This window comes from Bombina bombina, chromosome 1 (genome assembly GCF_027579735.1).
Source record: "Bombina bombina isolate aBomBom1 chromosome 1, aBomBom1.pri, whole genome shotgun sequence".
In the NCBI taxonomy this organism is placed as follows: domain Eukaryota; kingdom Metazoa; phylum Chordata; class Amphibia; order Anura; family Bombinatoridae; genus Bombina; species Bombina bombina.
This window is the reverse complement of record NC_069499.1, coordinates 821,242,027-821,262,979: the sequence shown is the minus strand read 5'-3', so window position 1 is coordinate 821,262,979 and position 20,953 is coordinate 821,242,027.

The window sequence follows — 20,953 nt, the reverse complement described above, 5'->3', positions numbered from 1 at the left end:
ATTAGAAAGTTGTTTAAATTGACATGCCCTATATAAATTATGAAAGTTTATTTTGGACTTTACTATCTGTCATGAGATGCAGGACACAGCATAGAAGGTACAACGCTATTTTATTGCAGAGCATAGAAGTATACAGCTGGTACAACACATCTAACTTGGTAACTGCCACATAGACAATAACGGCCCTAAACCACGCCCCCATCTGGTGACGCATCACATCTTCCCCCTTTTCAAAGGACAAAGCATACATTTTTTTGTCTTTTTGATACATCAAATAACAAGGTATTCAAGAAGCATACAGAAATAGTTTTGTTTAGTATACAACAAATAACAAGTTAAAGAGAATATATATATATATAAACAACATAAAATACAATCCTGACTTGAACATCGGGGTAGACTACCCTAGTCCACAGTGACCATGGGATTATTCTGCCCATACTTCCGGTCACTGCTCTATCTAGTGCTAATCCCGATATCGGGCTGGAAGTTTCACCACCCTTCCACTTGATGTCATTTTACATGAACTGTCTTCTGATACAGAAGAAGGTGATTGAGAGTCTGCTGGAAGCAGAGAAGTATCCCCGCTGTGATCTTGCTGAGGGGAAGGCACCCCTCTTAAAACAGGGGAACACACCGGGAGTGGTACTGAGGCATCCAGTCCCAAACTCTTAGGTACTGGCTGAAGATGTCTTTGATTTTGACGTGTGACTGTCCCTCCATCAGTATGGACTACATACGACCTTGGTTCTGGAGAGTGTCCAATTACCGTGGCAGGCGTCTTCCATTTCTTCTCATCATCCAGTTTAACTCTGACACTTTGCCCCACATTCAGCTCCTGCAAGGGCCTCACAGAGTGTTTCCTGTAATAGAAGAATCGATAGCCCCTTTTAGCCTCTTCATCCCTCTTAAGGACCTCGTCCCGAGGAACAATGCTAGTTGGCTGGAAGAAACCTACAGAGGGTAAAGTGGTGTGAATCTGACATCCTAGCATCAGCTGTACCGGGCTAAAATCCGTGGCTTGAATGGCAGTCACCCTATAGGCCAAGAGGGCTAGGTACGGCTGAGATTGCTTCAAAATGAACTTTGTTGTTTGAACTGCCCTTTCAGCCATTCCATTGGCCTGCGGGTAATGTGGACTCGACGTAGAATGGACAAAATCATATTCACTCCTGAAAGAACTGAACTCCACGGAAGCAAACTGCATTCCGTTATCACTCACTAACTCCATTGGTATGCCCCACCGAGCGAACAAGCTCTTGAGACGAGTGATAACGGCTTGACTTGTGATCTCATTCAAGGGTGCAATCTCCAAATACCTGGAATAGTAGTCAATTACGACTCAGTACTTTTTACCGTGCAGTTCCCACAAATCAGCAGCTATTTTCAGCCACGGGCCTGCAGGCAGCGGAGTAGAAATCAAGGGCTTCCTTCTCTGAGTAGGCCGGCATTCCCGGCAAAAGGCACATTTTGACACATGGCTTGTGATGTCAGAACTGATCCCTGGCCACCATACTGCTGTAGCTGCCCTTTCTCTGCACTTTGTAATGCCCAAGGGCCATCATGAATCCTGCTTAACCTCTCCTGCCGCATGCTAACATGAATAACAATGTGGTCCTGGAACAGCACCAACCCATCCAGCTCTGTGAGCTGTGACCTTTCTGACTGGTAAGAACCTAAAGACATCCAGGCTGCCCGGCTCTCAGGCCAACCTTCTTTTATGTATTTAATAACTTCTTGAAGGTCAGTATCTAAATATGTCTCCTTTCTTATTTGCTCTAGCTTCCCTGACGAAATGGATTTGGATGCCAGAACTGAATCTACATTTCACACCTGATTCCGTTGAAGATTCTTCAGCAGCAGCCAGCGGGAGCCTGGAAAGTGTATCTGCCACTACCAGTTGTTTCCCCGGCACATGCACTGCCTGAACGTTGAACCTGAGCAGGCTCATCAGAAGTCTCTTGCATCTTAAGGGTGTTTTGTCAATATCATAGGAGTTGATTAGAGGGACTAGCGGTTTATGGTCAGTCTCCAGACTAACTTCCTCTAAACCCACTAGGTAATGCTGGAGGCGTTCACAGGCCCAAACTGCAGCCAGGCACTCTTTCTCAATTTGGGTGTATTTCGACTCAGCAGCCATCAGTGTACAGGAACAGTAGGCTATGGGCTGTAGTTTGTTCTCATTCAACTGCAGGAGGGCGATCCCTAACCCATAACTGCTTGCATCAGCACTAACTACTATCTTTTTAGAAGGGTCTTAGAACCCCAACACTGGGGAAGACCCCAGCAGGGACTTAACCTGCACAAAAGATTCTTCCTGTGAAGGTCCCCAGACCCAGGCAACATCTTTCTTTAGCAACTCTGTGATAGGGTGTAGTATTGTGAATAAATCTGGAAGGAACCTGCCCACATAATTCACAAGGCCCAATATTTGTCTCAGCTCATGTACATCAGAAGGACTTTTCATCTGTTCAATAGCAAGGATTTTATCAGGGTCTGGCTTCATGCCATCCCCATTGATAATATGCCCAAAGTAACATAACTCAGCCTTCCTAAAATGGCATTTCTCCTTATTTAATTTCAGTCTGGACTCTCTAATGGTCTGCAGCACACAGCTCAATCGCTTATCATGTTCTTCCAATGTAGACCCATACACCAAAATGTCGTCCATGACGACTGCCGTGCCCTCATGGTCCCTTAGGAGAGAACTCATCTCTCTTTGAAAGATTTCAGGAGCAGAAGATATCCCAAAGGGGAGTTTGCAGAAGCAAAACTGACCTACCGGTGTAATGATGGTAGTCAGTTTGCTGGATCTAGAGGTATATGCCAGAAGCTGCTGGAAGCATTCAGTGTAGAGAAGAACTTCGCCCCAGCCAATTTCGGAGCTATATCTTCAAGTGTCGGCAGCACATATCTCTCTCTCTTTACCGCCTCATTCAGCCTTGTCAAGTCTACGCAGATGCGTACCTTCCTGTTTTTCTTCGCAACAGGCACAATGAGGGCACACCAGTCAGTTGCTTCAACAACCTCTTCAATAACTCCCATATTCTTCATACGCAGAGGTTCCTTCTCCACTTGAGGCATGAGCAGGAACGGAATTCTATGAGGAGTGGTAATGCTGTATGGGACTGCGTCACCTTTAAGTGATATTCGGACTGGGTTGCAATTCAGTAGGCCCAATTCACCAAACATGTCTTCTGAAATCTCATTCACTCTGGCGACCAGGCCCAAACTACAGGCTGCTTTTCTGCTCAATAGGTTGTTAAGACACTGACCTCTAATCACATGTACCCACATGGTGAATTTCCTCTGCTTGTACTCGCAGTTGGCAAGAAATTTCCCTGCACAATCGATGCGGCCACCAGGACTATGAACTTTTGTTGTAACTTTTGCCAGCTGAGGCTGTCGAGGCAGTTTTATAAATGCTGCAAGGGACATAACAAAATGTCTGCTCCTGTGTCAATCTTAAAGGCAACTTTGGCTCCCATTACAGTAAGAGTAACCCGCCAATCTTCATCTGAACCAGACCGTTCAACAACAGACCCTACAAAGGACACTTCTTGACCCTCCTGGTCACTATCCACCTGCATCTCCTTAATGTATTCCGTTTTACATGCCACTTCAATATGGCCCATTCAGCCCTTTTTCTACATCTTTTGTCTTTAGTAGGACATACGACACTCTGATCATGGGTACAGTTACACCGCGTGCAGTGAGCATGCTGCGCCCATCCACTTCTGGGCCTATCTTTTGCCCTTGGTCTACAGCTCAGACTGTGCCTTTCACTAGCAGCTCTCCTGAACTACTGCACTTCATCCACAATACTCTCCGACCTCAGATCAGCACTTTGCTTTTCACCAGTTCACTAATAGCCCCATCCAATGTTAAATCAGCCTCCAACTGTAGCTTCAGTGACACTTCAGCATCTGCATTTCCTATGACTATTCTGTCTCGGATTTGCTCCTCTTTAGCAACACCAAACTCACAGAATTCAGCTAGTTCATACAGGCTGTGCACAAATGACAAATTACTCCAGAGATTCTCCCACATGCTGAGCACGTTTGTGAAAACAAGCCCTCTAATGAATCACATTTCTTTTAGGCACAAAGTGAACATTGAGTTTGTTCATAACTATTTCAAAGTCAAGTTCTTCCCCTTCTTGGAAAGTAAACACTGGCTCAACATCTTTCCCCATAGAGTATAAAAGAGAATTAACTTGTACTTCACCACTCTCCTTGTCCAGCTTGGAAGCAATCCTGAAGCGTTGAAACTGCTGACGCCATGTGGGCCAAGCTGCAGGCTGAGAGAAATCAAAAGGCTCAGGTGGGGTAAACTCCAACATCGTCATTAATCAGGAAACAGAAGCGCAGGCAAGTACTTCTGACACCATGTCATGAGATGCAGGACACCGCATAGAAGGTACAACACTATTTTATTGCAGAGCATAGAAGTATACAGCTTGTACAACACATCTAACTTAGTAACTGCCACATAGACAATAACGGCCCTAAACCACGCCCCCATCCAGTGACGTCACTTCCCACTCTCATCACACTGTCTCTTTAAGATTTTGATACATAGAAGCCATAATGTTTTTATGGCTTGATTATAACTCCTAGTTCTAAAGCTTTTCTTTTTTCTTTTTTTTATTCCCTTGCATAGCTTAAATGAGAATGTGTTTTTTTTTTCTGTGAATTGTTCTGCTCACTTCTCAGTTATATAGCAGATGAAAAATAAACAGCCAGCACTCCCCCATAGGGTGAAAGATATGCATATAAGCATTGTGATGACTACAATAAAACTCCAAGTGCTCTATTGTTATGTTTTCTGCGGGTCATTCCGGTTTATGGATGATATGTAAAGTCGGAAAACCAAAAGAGAAAAAGAGACAGGAATATAAATGAGTTAACATTTGAGTGCATCTCTACAGGAATATTATTAAATCTGAAACATTTTCAAAAAGGCCTAATAAAATGTTACATGGTTTTAAAATAAATTTACATGACAATAATTTGCATAACGTTTGAGAAGAAAAGGGTGAGGGGATTTATGTTGTAAAATATAATTGACTAAATAAAGTTAAAGTGACATGGAAGTTAAAAGAAAAAAAAATACTTTTTTTACACTATTAATTACTGTTTGGTGTGTTTAAAAAAATTGGACATGATGACACAATAATAAATAAAGCTATTTTATTTCAAAATGAAATAAACTGTTTTGAAAAGAGCAGGTTTGAACCATGTTTTGCTTTTAGATATGCTCAATTATTTATCTTCGTCTTATACGCCTAGATTTAGAGTTTTGCGTTAGAAGGGGTGCGTTAGCTACGCGTGTTTTTTTTACCCCGCACCTTTTAAACAACGCTGGAATTGAGAGTTCTCTGAAGGGCTGCGTTAGGCTCCAAAAAGGGAGCGTAGAGCATAATTTACCGGCACTTCAACTCTCAATACCAGCGTTGCTTACGGACGCGGCCAGCTTCAAAAACGTGCTCGTGCACGATTCCCCATAGGAAACAATGGGGCAGTTTGAGCTGAAAAAAACACCTGCAAAAAAGCAGCGTTCAGCTCCTAACGCAGCCCCATTGTTTTCTATGGGGAAACACTTCCTAAGTCTGCACCTAACACCCTAACATGAACCCCGAGTCTAAACACCCCTAACCTTACACTTATTAACCCCTAATCTGCCGCCCCCGCTATCGCTGACCCCTGCATTACACTTTTAACCCCTAATCTGCCGCTCCGGACACCGCCGCAACCTACATTATACCTATGTACCCCTAATCTGCTGCCCCTAACATCGCCGACCCCCTATATTATATTTATTAACCCCTAATCTACCGCCCCAAACGTCGCCGCTACCTTACCTACACTTATTAACCGCTAATCTGCCGACCGGACCTCGCCACTGCTCTAATAAATGTATTAACCCCTAAAGCTAAGCAGCCGGATGGATGAATATAGAAGATGCTGCCTGGATTAACATGTCTACCGGTCTGGATGTCCTCTTCTTGCCAGATAGGATGAAGACTTCGGAGCCTCTTCTGGACGGATCGGTGATACCCGGCGTGGTGAAGATAAGGTAGGGAGATCTTCAGGGGCTTAGTGTTAGTTTTTTTAAGGGGGGTTTGGGTTATATTAGTGGTATGTGGGTGGTGGGTTATAATGTTGGGGGGGGTATGGTATGTTTTTTTAAATGCAAAAGACTTCTTTGGGGCATGCCCCGCAAAAGGCCCTTTTAAGGGCTGGTAAGGTAAAAGAGCTGATAACTTTTTATTTTAGAATAGGGTAGGGCATATTTTTATTTTGGGGGCTTTGTTATTTTTTTAGGGGGCTTAGAGTAGGTGTAATTAGTTTAAAATTCTTGTAATCTTTTTTTATTTTTTGTAATTTAGTGTTTGTTTTTTTTGTAATTTAGTGTTTGTTTGTTTTTGTAATTTAGTTTAGTTGATTTAATTGTAGATAATTGTAGGTAGTTTAGTTAATTAATTTATTGATAGTGTAACATAGTAACATAGTAGATAAGTTTGAAAAAAGACTGAAGTCCATCGAGTTCAACCTATACAAATAGTCTTGTCCCATTTAAAAAATATGTAGCCTGCTTATTTTTACTTCCAAAATGTAGAACCTTGCATTTTTCATTATTAAATCTCATTTTCCATTCACTTGCCCATAGTTCTAATTTTAGCAAATCCCTTTGTAAAGAGAATTCGTCCTGCTCTGACCTAATGACCTTACTTAACTTAGTATCATCTGCAAAAATAGAGATGTCGCTATTTAATCCTTGCTCCAAGTCATTTATAAAAATATTAAAAAGAACAGGGCCCAGTACTGATCCCTGGGGGACGCCACTGATTACCTTTGTCCAATCTGAGTATGATCCATTTACTACTCCTCGTTGCTCCCTATCTTTTATCCAGTTATTTATCCATGAGCTAACATTTTCAGCTATTCCCAGTCCCTTAATTTTGTTCATTAATCTCTCATGTGGCACTGTATCAAATGCCTTTGCAAAATCTAAGTATATCACATCAACTGATTCCCCTTTATCTATATTTTTACTTACTTCCTCGTAGAATCTAATTAGATTAGTTTGACATGATCTATTTCTTCTAAAGCCATGCTGATTAGAACTCATAATCTTGTTTACACGAATATGATCATCAATATAATCCCTTATAATCCCTTCAAATATCTTCCCCACTATTGATGTCAGACTAACTGGTCTATAGCTTCCTGGATCATCCCTGCTTCCCTTTTTGAAGAGTGGCACCACATCAGCTTTACGCCAATCCTGGGGTACCATGGCTGAGGATAATGAGTCTTGAAAAATTAAAGGTTTGTCTATAACAGTGCTAAGTTCCCTTAACACCCTTGTAGTGTTAGGTTTAATTGTAATTTAGGTTAGGATTTATTTTACAGGTAATTTTGTAATTATTTTAACTAGGTAGCTATTAAATAGTTAATAACTATTTAATAGCTATTGTACCTAGTTAAAATAAATACAAAGTTGCCTGTAAAATAAATATAAATCCTAAAATAGCTACAATATAATTATTAGTTATATTGTAGCTATATTAGGGTTTATTTTACAGGTAAGTATTTAGCTTTAAATAGGATTAATTTATTTAATAAGATTTATTTTATTTTGTTAGATTTAAATTATATTTAACTTAGGGGGTGTTAGGGTTAGGGTTAGGGTTAGATTTAGCTTTAGGGGTTAATACATTTATTAGATTAGCAGTGAGGTCCGGTTGGCAGATTAGGGGTTAATACTTGAAGTTAGGTGTCAGCGATGTTAGGGAGGGCAGATTAGGGGTTAATACTATTTATTATAGGGTTTTTGAGGCGGGAGTGAGGCGGTTTAGGGGTTAATACATTTATTATAGTGGCAGCGAGGTCCGGTCGGCAGATTAGGGGTTAATAAGTGTAGGTAAGGTAGCGGCGATGTTGGGGGGGGCAGATTAGGGGTTAATAAATATTATGTAGGAGTCGGCGATGTTAGGGGCAGCAGATTAGGGGTACATAGGGATAATGTAGGTGCGGCGGTGTGCAAAGATCCCATTGAAAAGATAGGATACGCAATTGACGTAAGGGGATCTGCGGTATGGAAAAGTCGCGGCTGGAAAGTGAGCGTTAGACCCTTTCCTGACTGACTCTAAATACCAGCGGGCGGCCAAAACCAGCGTTAGGACCCCCTACCGCTGGTTTGGACGGCTAACGCAGAACTCTAAATCTAGGCGATAGTCTTCCATAACTGATAAATGATAACCTGGGCCATTTATCTAACTTTTTTTCCAATAGTTTTTATTGAGGTAAAAAGAAAAATGTACAAGTATTGTACAACAAAATATTCCCACATATATATATATATATATATATATATATATATATATATACCAAAATCAAAAATTAACCGGCAAGAGTCCTATTAGCATTAAAAAACAAAGCTTTATTTTACCAAGTTAAAAATGGTCAGCTAGGAAAGTCTGACATGTTTCGGCAAAAGATGCCTTAATCATAGACATGACCTTAATTAAAAACTGCATAAATTTAAACGAAAGCCTTTGTTTCTATTGGTAGTGCATTGTGATCACATGTTAAGCTTCAGGTTACATTTAAAGGGATATTACATTTCAAATACAAAGTTAAGTACATAGTAGAATTATTTAGTTGGAGCGCTAAGTGACTAGTGGGTGAAATAACATTTAGTGCTAATATTACTAAGAACACATAAACCAAATGTACAAAGGATAAACATGAAGTTACATTAAGCCTTAATTATATACATGATATAGTGTCTATTCGCAATATTAAAAAAACATAATTTATGTAAGAATTTACCTGATAAATTCATTTCTTTCATATTGGCAAGAGTCCATGAGCTAGTGATGTATGGGATATACAATCCTACCAGGAGGGGCAAAGTTTCCCAAACCTCAAAATGCCTATAAATACACCCCTCACCACACCCACAATTCAGTTTAACGAATAGCCAAGTAGTAGGGTGATAAAGAAAGGAGTAAAAAGCATCAACAAAGGAATTTGGAAATAAGTGTGCTTTATACAAAAAATCATAACCACCATAAAAAAGGGTGGGCCTCATGGACTCTTGCCAATATGAAAGAAATGAATTTATCAGGTAAATTCTTATATAAAATGTTTTCTTTCATGTAATTGGCAAGAGTCCATGAGCTAGTGACGTATGGGATATCAATACCCAAGATGTGTAACTCCACGCAAGAGTCACTAGAGAGGGAGGGATAAAATAAAAAACAGCAATTTTCCGCTGAAAAAATAATCCACAACCCAAATTATAAGTTGCCGCTTTGCAAATCTGATCAACTGAAGCTTCATTCTTAAAAGCCCACGAAGTGGAGACTGATCTAGTAGAATGAGCTGTAATTCTCTGAGGTGGGGCCTGACCCGACTCCAAATAAGCTTGATGAATCAAAAGCTTTAACCAAGAAGCCAAGTAAATAGCAGAAGCCTTCTGACCTTTCCTAGGACCAGAAAATATAACAAATAGACTAGAAGTCTTCCTGAAATCTTTAGTAGCTTCAACATAATATTTCAAAGCTCTCACCACATCCAAAGAATGTAAGGATCTTTCCAAAGAATTCTAAAGGATTAGGACACAAGGAAGGGACAACAATTTCTCTACTAATGTTGTTAGAATTCTCAACCTTAGGTAAAAATTTAAATGAAGTCTGTAAAACCGCCTTATCCTGATGAAAAATCAAGAAAAGAAAGAGCAGATAGCTCAGAAACTCTTCTAGCAGAAGAGATAGCCAAAAGGAACAACACTTTCCAAGAAAGAAGTTTAATGTCCAAAGAATGCATAGGCTCAAATGGAGGAGCCTGTAACGCCTTCAAAACCAAATTCAGACTCCAAGGAGGAGAAATTGATTTAATGACGGGCTTAACACAAACTTAAGCCTGAACAAAACAGTGAATATCAGGAAGTTTAGCAATCTTTCTGTGAAATAAAACAGAAAGAGCAGAGATTTGTCCCTTCAAGGAACTTGCAGACAAACCCTTATCCAAACCATCCTGAAGAAACTATAAAATTCTAGGGATTCTAAAAGAATGCCAAAAGAATTTATGAGAAGAACACCATGAAATGTAGGTCTTCCAAACTCGATAATAAATCTTTCTAGAGACAGATTTACGAGCTTGTAACATAGCATTAATCACTGAGTCAGAGAAACCTCTATGACTTAGCACTATACCTTCAAATTTAATTATTTGAGATCCTGATGGAAAACTGGACCTTGAGACAGTAGGTCCAGCCTTAACGGAAGTGGCCAAGGTTGGCAACTGGACATCCGAACAAGATCCGCATACCAAAACCTGTGTGGCCATGCTGGAGCCACCAGCAACACAAACGATTGTTCCATGATGATTTTGGAGATCACTCTTGGAAGAAGAACTAGAGGCGGGAAAATGTAAGCAGGATGATAACACCAAGGAAGTGTCAGTGCATCCACTGCTTCCGCCTGAACATCCCTGGACCTGGACAGGTATCTGGGAAGTTTTTTGTTTAGATGAGAGACCATCAGATCTATCTCTGGAAGACCCCACATCTGAACAATCTGAGAAAACACATCTGGAAGGAGGGACCACTCCCCTGGATGTAAAGTCTGACGGCTGAGATAATCCGCCTCCCAATTGTCTACACCTGGGTTATGCACCGCAGAGATTAGACAGGAGCTGGATTCCACTCAAGCAAGTATCCGAGATACTTCTTTCATAGCTTGGGGACTGTGAGCCCCACCCTGATGATTGACATATGCCACAGTTGTGATATTGTCTGTCTGAAAGCAAATGAACGGTTCTCTCTTCATTAGAGGCCAAAACTGAAGAGCTCTGAGAATTGCACGGAGTTCTAAAATATTGATTGGTAATCTCACCTCTTGAGATTTCCAAACCCCTTGCACTGTCAGAGATCCCCAAACAGCTCCCCAACCCGGAAAGACTTGCATCTGTAGTGATCACAGTCCAGGTTGGCCGAACAAAGGAAGCCCCTTGAACTAAACACTGGTGATTTAACCACCACGTCAGAGAGTGTCGAACATTGGGATTTAAGGATATTAATTGTGATATCTTTGTATAATCCCTGCACCATTAATTAAGCATACAAAGCTGGAGCGGTCTCATGTGAAATTGAGCAAAAGGAATCGCGTCCGATGCTGCAGTTATGAGGCCTAAAACTTCCATGCACATAGCCACTGAAGGGAATGACTGAGACTGAAGGTGCCGACAGGCTGAAACCAATTTCAAATGTCTCTTGTCTGTTAGAGACAGAGTCATGGACACTGAATCTATCTGGAAGCCTAAAAAGGTGACCCTTGTCTGAGTAATCAAGAAACTTTTTGGTAAATTGATCCTCCAACCATGTCTTTGAAGAAACAACACTAGTTGATTCATGTGAGATTCTGCAGAACGTAAAGACTGAGCTAGTACCAAGATATCGTCCAAATAAGGAAACACTGCAATACCCTGCTCTCTGATTACAGAGAGTATGGCACCTAGAACCTTTGAAAAGATTCTTGGAGCTGTTGCTAAGCCAAATGGAAGAGCAACAAATTGGTAATGCTTGTCTAGAAAAGAAAATCTCAGGAACTGCTAATGTTCTGGATGAATCGGAATATGAAGGTATGCATCCTGAAAGTCTATTGTAGACATATAATGTCCTTGCTGGACAAAAGGCAGAATAGTCCTTATAGTCACCATCTTGAAAGTTGGTACTTTTACATAACAATTCAAAATTTTCAGATCCAGAACGGGTCTGAATTAATTTTCCTTCTTTGGGACAATGAATAGATTTGAATAAAACCCCAGACCTTGTTCCTGAAAAGGAACTGGCATGATTACCCTTGAAGACTCCAGGTCTGAAACACACTTCAGGAAAGCCTGAGCTTTTACTGGATTTGCTGGGATACGTGAGAGAAAAAAAATCTTCTCACAGGAGGTCTTATTCTGAATCCTATTCGATACCCTTGAGAGACAATGCTCTGAATCCATTGATTTTGGATGGAATTTATCCAAATATCCTTGAAAAACCCTAATCTGCCCCTTACCAGCTGAGCTGGAATGAGGGCCGCACCTTGATGCGGACTTAGGGGCTGACTTTGGTTTTTTAAAAGGCTTGGATTTATTCCAATTTGAGGAAGGCTTCCAAATGGAAACAGATTCCTTGGGGGAAGGATTAGATTGTTGTTCCTTATTTTGATGAAAGGAACGAAAATGGTTAGAAGCCTTATCCTGAGGCAGAAAAAATCCCTTTCCCCCAGTAACAGTTGAAATAATAGAATCCAACTGAGAACCAAATAAATTATTACCTTGGAAAGAAAGAGATAATAATCTAGACTTAGATGTCATATCAGCATTCCAAGATTTAAGCCACAAAGCTCTTCTAGCTAAAATAGCTAAAGACATGGGTCTAACATCAATTTTGATAATATCAAAAATAGCATCACAAATAAAATGATTAGCATTTTGCAGTAAGCGAACAATGCTAGCTATTTCAGAATCCAATTCTTGTTGCGCTAAATTCTCCAACCAAAAAGTCGATGCAGAACTTTGGGGATCTTTTCCCAAAACTCTATAGAAATTGCTGGTAAAGGATACAATTTTTTAAACCTTGAAGAAGGAATAAAAGGAGTACCTGGCTTATTCTATTCCTTTGAAATCTTATCCGAAATAGAATCAGGAATAGGAAAAACCTCTGGAGTAACCATAGGAGGTTTAAAAAACAGCATTTAAACGTTTACTAGTCTTAACGTCAAGAGGACTGGCTTCCTCAATATCCAAAGTAATTAACACTTCTTTTAACAAAGAACGAATATACTCTGTTTTAAATAAGTAAGTAGATTTGTCAGTGTCAATATCTGAGGAAGGATCTTCTGAATCAGATAGATCCTCATCAGAGGAGGATAAATCATTATGTTGTCGGTCATTTGAAATTTCATCAACTTTATGAGAAGTTTTAAAAGACCTTTTACGTTTATTAGAAGGCGAAAATGCAGACAAAGCCTTCTGAATAGAATCAGTAACAAATTCTTTAAAATTCATAGGTATATCATGTACATTAGAAGTTGAAGGAATTGCAACTGGCAAAGTATTATTAATGATGGACACATTATCTGCATGTAAAAGTTTATCATGACAACTATTACAAATGACATTTGGAGATATAATTTCCACAATCTTACAACAAATGCACTTAGCTTTGGTAGAACCGATGTCAGGCAGCAAAGTTCCAACAGATACTTCTGAGACAGGATCAGATTGAGACATCTTGCAAAATGTAAAAGAAAAAACAACATATAAAGCAAAATTATCAATTTCCTTATATGACAGTTTCAGGAATGGGACAAAAAATGCAAATAGCATAGCCCTCTGACATAGAAAAAGGCAAGAGGCAAATAGCAATGGGGTAATAAATTAATGAAAAATTTGGCGTCAAGTATGACGCACAACGTAACTGAAATTTTTTTGGCGCCAACATCCGGAAATGACACACTTGCGTCACTAACGACGCAACCCTGTGTAACTCAGCGTCAACTACGACGCCGGAAATTATGAACTTGCGTCAACGGACGTACTTTCGCGTCAAAAAATTCTCGCACCAAGAATGACGCAATAAAGTCTAGCATTTGGCGTACCCGCGGGCCTAGTACTGCCCGCAATTTGAAAGAAAAATGTAGTCAATCTGAAAAAAGACTAAACCCCAGGTAAAAAATTTTTTTCTTAATATGTTTATTTTCCTCAAATATGAAACTGACAGTCTGCACTAGGAAATACATGAACCTGACTCATGGCAAATATAAGTACAATACATATATTTAGAACTTTATATAAATGCATAAAGTGCCAAAACAAAGCTGGGGTGTCTTAAGTAATAAAAAACATACTTACCGAAAGACACCCATCCACATATAGCAGATAGCCAAGTCAGTACTGAAACAGTTATCAGTAGAGGTAATGGTATATGAGAGAATATCGTCGATCTGAAAAGGGAGGTAGGAGAAAAATCTCTACGACCGATAACAGAGAACCTATGAAATAGATCTCCCGTGAGGAAAACCATTGCATTCAATAGGTGATACTCCCTTCACATCCCTCTGACATTCGCTGTACTCTGAGAGGAATCGGGCTTCAAAATGCTGAGAAGCGCATGTCAAAGTAGAAATCTTAGCACAAACTTATTTCACCACCTCCATAGGAGGCAACCACTGTTCCCTCTAAGGTGCGCGGCAGTGCGGCCGCGCACCTTCCCTCCCTGTGTAGCGCAGGCAGTACTTCAGGCCGCGCAAAACAGGAGAATGTGGAAAGTTATTTATTAATTGGAGAAAGCAAAGCAGTCATTTATAAAAAATTTAGTTTTTTTTTAACATTTTATCAGTGGCGGAACTTCCAGGATCCAAAAGGTCGCATAAAACATTTGCGGCCACCAGACCCTGGAGATCCGCCACTTTAGGACTCCCAGCAGGCTGCCAGCACTGCAGCACCATTTTCCTCTTAGGTGCCACAGTACTGTGCCAGCAGACAGTGCCAGTTAAGCTCCTCCTCCATCCGGTCCCTCCTCCATCCGGTCCCTAACATGCTCACAGTGCTCACCCACCACTTATCCCTCTAGCCTAGTCTCTTCCATCCCGGCCGGCATTGCACAGCGCATACGTCACGTGACAGAGCAGACAGTGTGTTCAAGTTCAGGCAGGCCAGCAGTCAAGTTGGGGACTAAGTTCAAGACAGAGCTTGCTGTGTGTCACCCCGATCTGGCGCCGCACTCCTCATATGCTCAATCCTTCCTTGGCGGCGGCGGGCACTCTCTAGCTGTCTCCTCAGACTGTGAGTACCGCAGGTTGTTAGGGAACTGAACTGGCCTGGCTGCATGTGTCCCGACTCCCATATGATTTATCCCTGGACCCTAATTAACTGTATTATATATAGTATACATTTAATTTCAGATATCACACTGCCATGTACAACAGAGAACAGTAAAATTATAATGTGTGCACATTATCACTACAATTAGTCCCCAACTTGACTGCTATAAATAAATCACAATAAAAATGATAAAAAGTCAACTGTATATATAAGAATAAATATACATTTAAAAAAAAATAATCTTGTGTTAATAATCATTTGATATTAAAACTTTTATGGGTTAATATGTTGCAAATGATTAACCCATAAAAAGTTTTAATATCTAATGATTATTTACACAATATTTTTTTTTCTAATATGTATTGTATATATTCTTATATATACAGTTGGCTCTTTATCATTTACAGTATATTGTGATTTATTTATATAATTATACTATAAATTGTAGTGATAATGTGCACACATTATAATTTTACTGTTCTTTGTTGTACATGGCAGTGCAAATAAAGTTTATTTTGTCAACCATCTTTTTTTTCTGTGAGCATTTCCCATTAGGAAAACCTAACCTATGTTGGTATTTTCTCTTTCTAAGAGGATTTTTTTTTTCAAAAACCTTCCATTAGATTAATAAAGGTTTTAAAAAACGTGAGAGGTTCAAGATCCTATACTTAAATGTTAGTTGATGCTTACAATATATGTTGTACTGTGTATAAAGCTTTTTATCAAATTCTGCTTTCTTCTCTGTGCATGTGCCCCTTGCTTCTTTTACTAATGATTTAGGCCTAGATTTGGAGTTCGGCGGTAAAAGGGCTGTTAACGCTCCGCAGGCTTTTTTCTGGCCGCACCATAAATTTAACTCTGGTATCGAGAGTTTAAACAAATGCTGCGTTAGGCTCCAAAAAGGAGCGTAGAGCATTTTTACCGCAAATGCAACTCTCGATACCAGAGTTGCTTACGGACGCGGCCGGCCTCAAAAACGTGCTCGTGCACATTTCTCCCATAGGAAACAATGGGGCTGTTTGAGCTGAAAAACACCTGCAAAAAAGCAGCGTTCAGCTCCTAACGCAGCCCCATTGTTTCCTATGGGGAAACACTTCCTACGTCTGCACCTAACACCCTAACATGTACCCCGAGTCTAAACACCCCTAGCCTTACACTTATTAACCCCTAATCTGCCGCCCCCGCTATCGCTGACCCCTGCATATTATTTTTAACCCCTAATCTGCCGCTCCGTAAACCGCCGCAACCTACGTTATCCCTATGTACCCCTAATCTGCTGCCCTAACATCGCCGACCCCTATATTATATTTATTAACCCCTAATCTGCCCCCCTCAACGTCGCCGACACCTGCCTACACTTATTAACTCCTAATCTGCCGAGCGGACCTGAGCGCTACTATAATAAAGTTATTAACCCCTAATCCGCCTCACTAACCCTATCATAAATAGTATTAACCCCTAATCTGCCCTCCCTAACATCGCCGACACCTAACATCAATTATTAACCCCTAATCTGACGACCGGAGCTCACCGCTATTCTAATAAATGTATTAACCCCTAAAGCTAAGTCTAACCCTAACACTAACACCCCCCTAAGTTAAATATAATTTACATCTAACGAAATTAATTAACTCTTAAAGATTGAGCTCGCATTCTATTGGCTGATCGGAACAGCCAATAGAATGCGAGCTCAATCTGATTGGCTGATTGGATCAGCCAATCGGATTGAACTTGATTCTGATTGGCTGATTCCATCAGCCAATCAGAAAATTCCTACCTTAATTCCGATTGGCTGATAGAATCCTATCAGCCAATCGGAATTCGAGGGACGCCATCTTGGATGACGTCCCTTAAAGGAACCGTCATTCGTCGGGAGACAACGGAAGAAGAGGATGGATCCGCGTCGCCTGCTTCAAGATGGACCCGCTCCGCACCGGATGGAAGAAGATTGAAGATGCCGCTTGGAGAAGATGTTTGCCGGTCCGGATGTCCTCTTCTTGCCGGATAGGAGGAAGACTTTGGAGCCTCTTCTGGACCTCTTCAGCACCGGATGATGGATCGCCAACCCCCGCTTGGGTTGGATGAAGATGTTGGAGCCAGGACGGATCGGTGAACCTGGTATGGTGAAGACAAGGTAGGAAGATCTTCAGGGGCTTAGTGTTAGGTTTATTTAAGGGGGGTTTGGGTTAGATTAGGGGTATGTGGGTGGTGGGTTGTAATGTTGGGGGGGGGTATTGTATTTATTCTTTTACAGGCAAAAGAGCTGAAATTCTTGGGGCATGCCCCGCAAAGGGCCCTGTTCAGGGCTGGTAAGGTAAAAGAGCTTGTAACTTTTTTAATTTAGAATAGGGTAGGGAATTTTTTATTTTGGGGGGCTTTGTTATTTTATTAGGGGGCTTAGAGTAGGTGTAATTAGTTTAAAATTGTTGTAATATTTTTCTTATGTTTGTAAATATTTTATTATTTTTTGTAACTTAGTTCTTTTTTATTTTTTGTACTTTAGTTAGTTTATTTAATTGTATTTATTTGTAGCAATTGTGTTTAATTAATGTATTGATAGTGTAGTGTTAGGTTAATTGTAGGTAATTGTAGGTAGTTTATTTAATTATTTTATTGATAGGGTAGTGTTAGGTTTAATTATATCTTAGGTTAGGATTTATTTTACAGGTAAATTTGTTATTATTTTAACTAGGTAGCTATTAAATAGTTCTTAACTATTTAATAGCTATTGTACCTAGTTAAAATAAATACCAAGTTGCCTGTAAAATAAATATTAATCCTAAAATAGCTATAATATAATTATAATTTATATTGTAGCTATATTATGGTTTATTTTACAGGTAAGTATTTAGCTTTAAATAGGAATCATTTATTTAATAAGAGTTAATTAATTTCGTTAGATGTAAATTATATTTAACTTAGGGGGGTGTTAGTGTTAGGGTTAGACTTAGCTTTAGGGGTTAATACATTTATTAGAATAGCGGTGAGCTCCGGTCGTCAGATTAGGGGTTAATAATTGATGTTAGGTGTCGGCGATGTTAGGGAGGGCAGATTAGGGGTTAATACTATTTATGATAGGGTTAGTGAGGCGGGTTAGGGGTTAATACATTTATTATAGTAGCGCTCAGGTCCGCTCGGCAGATTAGGGGTTAATAAGTGTAGGCAGGTGTCGGCGATGTTTAGGGGGGCAGATTAGGGGTTAATAAATATAATATAGGGGTCGGCGGTGTTAAGGGTAGCAGATTAGGGGTACATAGGGATAACGTAGGTGGCGGCGCTTTGCGGTCGGAAGATTAGGGGTTAATTATTTTAAGTAGCTGGCGGCGACGTTGTGGGGGGCAGGTTAGGGGTTAATAAATGTAATACAGGGGTCGGCGGGGTTAGGGGCAGCAGATTAGGGGTACATAAGTATAACGTAGGTGGCGGTCGGCAGATTAGGGGTTAAAAATTTAAATCGAGTGGCGGCGATGTGGGGGGAGCTCGGTTTAGGGGTACATAGGTAGTTTATGGGTGTTAGTGTACTTTAGGGTACAGTAGTTAAGAGCTTTATGAACCGGCGTTAGCCAGAAAGCTCTTAACTCCTGCTATTTTCAGGCGGCTGGAATCTTGTCGTTAGAGCTCTAACGCTCACTTCAGAAACGACTCTAAATACCAGCGTTAGAAAGATCCCATTGAAAAGATAGGATACGCAATTGACGTAAGGGGATCTGCGGTATGGAAAAGTCGCGGCTGAAAAGTGAGCGTTAGACCCTTTAATCACTGACTCCAAATACCAGCGGGCGGCCAAAACCAGCGTTAGGAGCCTCTAACGCTGGTTTTGACGGCTACCGCCGAACTCCAAATCTAGGCCTTAGAGAGGTGATGGGAGCAATAACTTATAAAGGAACAAATTACAAACTACAATACAATCTGAATATATATATATTGTGTGTATACACAGTACAACATATATTGTAAGCATCAACTAACATTTAAGTATAGGATCTTGAACTTCTCACGTTTTCGAAAAACTTTATTAATCTAATGGAAGGTTTTTGAAAAAAAAAAATCCTCTTAGAAAGAGAAAATACCAACATAGGTTAGGTTTTCCTAATGGGAAATGCTCACAGAAAAAAGATGGTTGACAAAATAAACTTTATTTGCAGATATCACACTGCCATGTACAGGAACAACAGAGAACAGTAAAATTATAATGTGTGCACATTATCACTACAATTTATAGTATATATCCCTGCAATGATCTATAAGAAAACTAATACATAAAACATATAATGTAGGTATACAATTTTCTTAAATTTTTTAGCACATCTTTGTAACATTTTCTAAAAAACAGCAATGATATGGGGTGGGGGGTGGGGGGGGGGCGCAAAATTTATCCTCGCCTGTGTGGCCAAAAATCCTAGCACCGGCCCTGAGAGGACGAAGTGCAGCCCTCCTGCCCCATACAGCAGACACACACTAGAAACAGCCGAGTAGCTGAGGGCTGGAGATCTTCCTCACATGCCGTAAGTTTCACAGTTTGTGTGACAGCTGAAAGTTAAAGGTGAAGCATAAATCCACACATTCGGAGCTAGAAAAAAGTGCACAATGCTCATAAAACGTATTATAGCAACAGCAGAAACTTTTTTTTCCCTCTTTTTCCAATACAGGATTCTTTGAAACAAAAAGCAAACCTAAAACAAAGCATGCAGGTCACTATTTAACCCCTTGGCTACCAGAGAGGATTGCAGTGTATTCCTTTACAATGCACTGTAGCCTTTTTGGCAGGCATGGGGTTAAATTATGCTCACAATCTGGTCTAGGCATCTGAGGAGGCTATGCAGGAGACTGAAGCTTCTCTGTGTCTGATATACAGTTTGAACAATAATATCTGTAGTTTGTGTAATGATATTGCTTTTACATGAGGCTCTATTTAATCAGTATTGCTTAGCTATGCGTGTGTATATATATATATATTGTGTGTGTGTGTATATGTATGCATGTGTGTATATATATATATATATATACACAACACATAGAAACACCCAGCACTCACCAGCTAGCTCACAGCTAAGATAAAATCACAACTGCAAAGGTTAGTCACCGCATCTGGCCAAATGGTAAAGCTCAGGCACCACGTCAAGGTCCTTTCCATTGCCTGAGTCCCTAACACAGCCACACCATCATGCGAGCTCACAAAGCCAAACAAACTGAGAACAAAGAAGGGGTGCACAGGTGGCTGTAATCACCCATAGAAAATACAAAACATGGAAGGGAACTGCACTCCAAGACCGGATCAGGTACACATCCTGTGACTCAGCAAAATCCAGCCCTGGGTGCTAAATAGCACTCCAAAAAAGCTGTGATGTCACCAGAGCCACAGGCTGGGTGTTTCTATGTGTTGTATTACTTTTTATTTGTAATCTCCCTTGTTTCTTGTACCCATTCCAGACTGGGGTTAACTGCCTGTGGCTGTTGCTGAGTCACAGGATGTGTACCTGATCCGGTCTTGGAGTGCAGTTCCCTTCCATGTTTTGTATTTTCTATGGGTGATTACAGCCACCTGTGCACCCCTTCTTTGTTCTCAGTTTGTTTGGCTTTGTGAGCTCGCATGATGGTGTGGCTGTTTTAGGGACTCGGGCAATGGAAAGGACCTTGATGTGGTGCCTGAGCTTTCCCATTTGGCCAGATGCGGTGACTAACCTTTCCAGTTGTGATTTTATCTTAGTTTTGAGCTAGCTGGTGAGTGCTGGGTGTTTCTATGTGTTGTATTACTTTTTATTTGTAATCTCCCTTGTTTCTTGCACCCATTCCGGACTGGGGTTAACTGCCTGTGGCTCTGGTGACATCACAGCTTTTTTGGAGTGCTATTTAGCACCCAGGGCTGGATGTTGCTGAGTCACAGGATGTGTACCTGATCCGGTCTTGGAGTGCAGTTCCCTTCCATGTTTTGTGTATATATATGTATATATATATATATATATATATATATACATATACATATATATATATATATACACACACAAAATATACATACACACACACATATACATATATATATATATATGTATATGTGTGTGTGT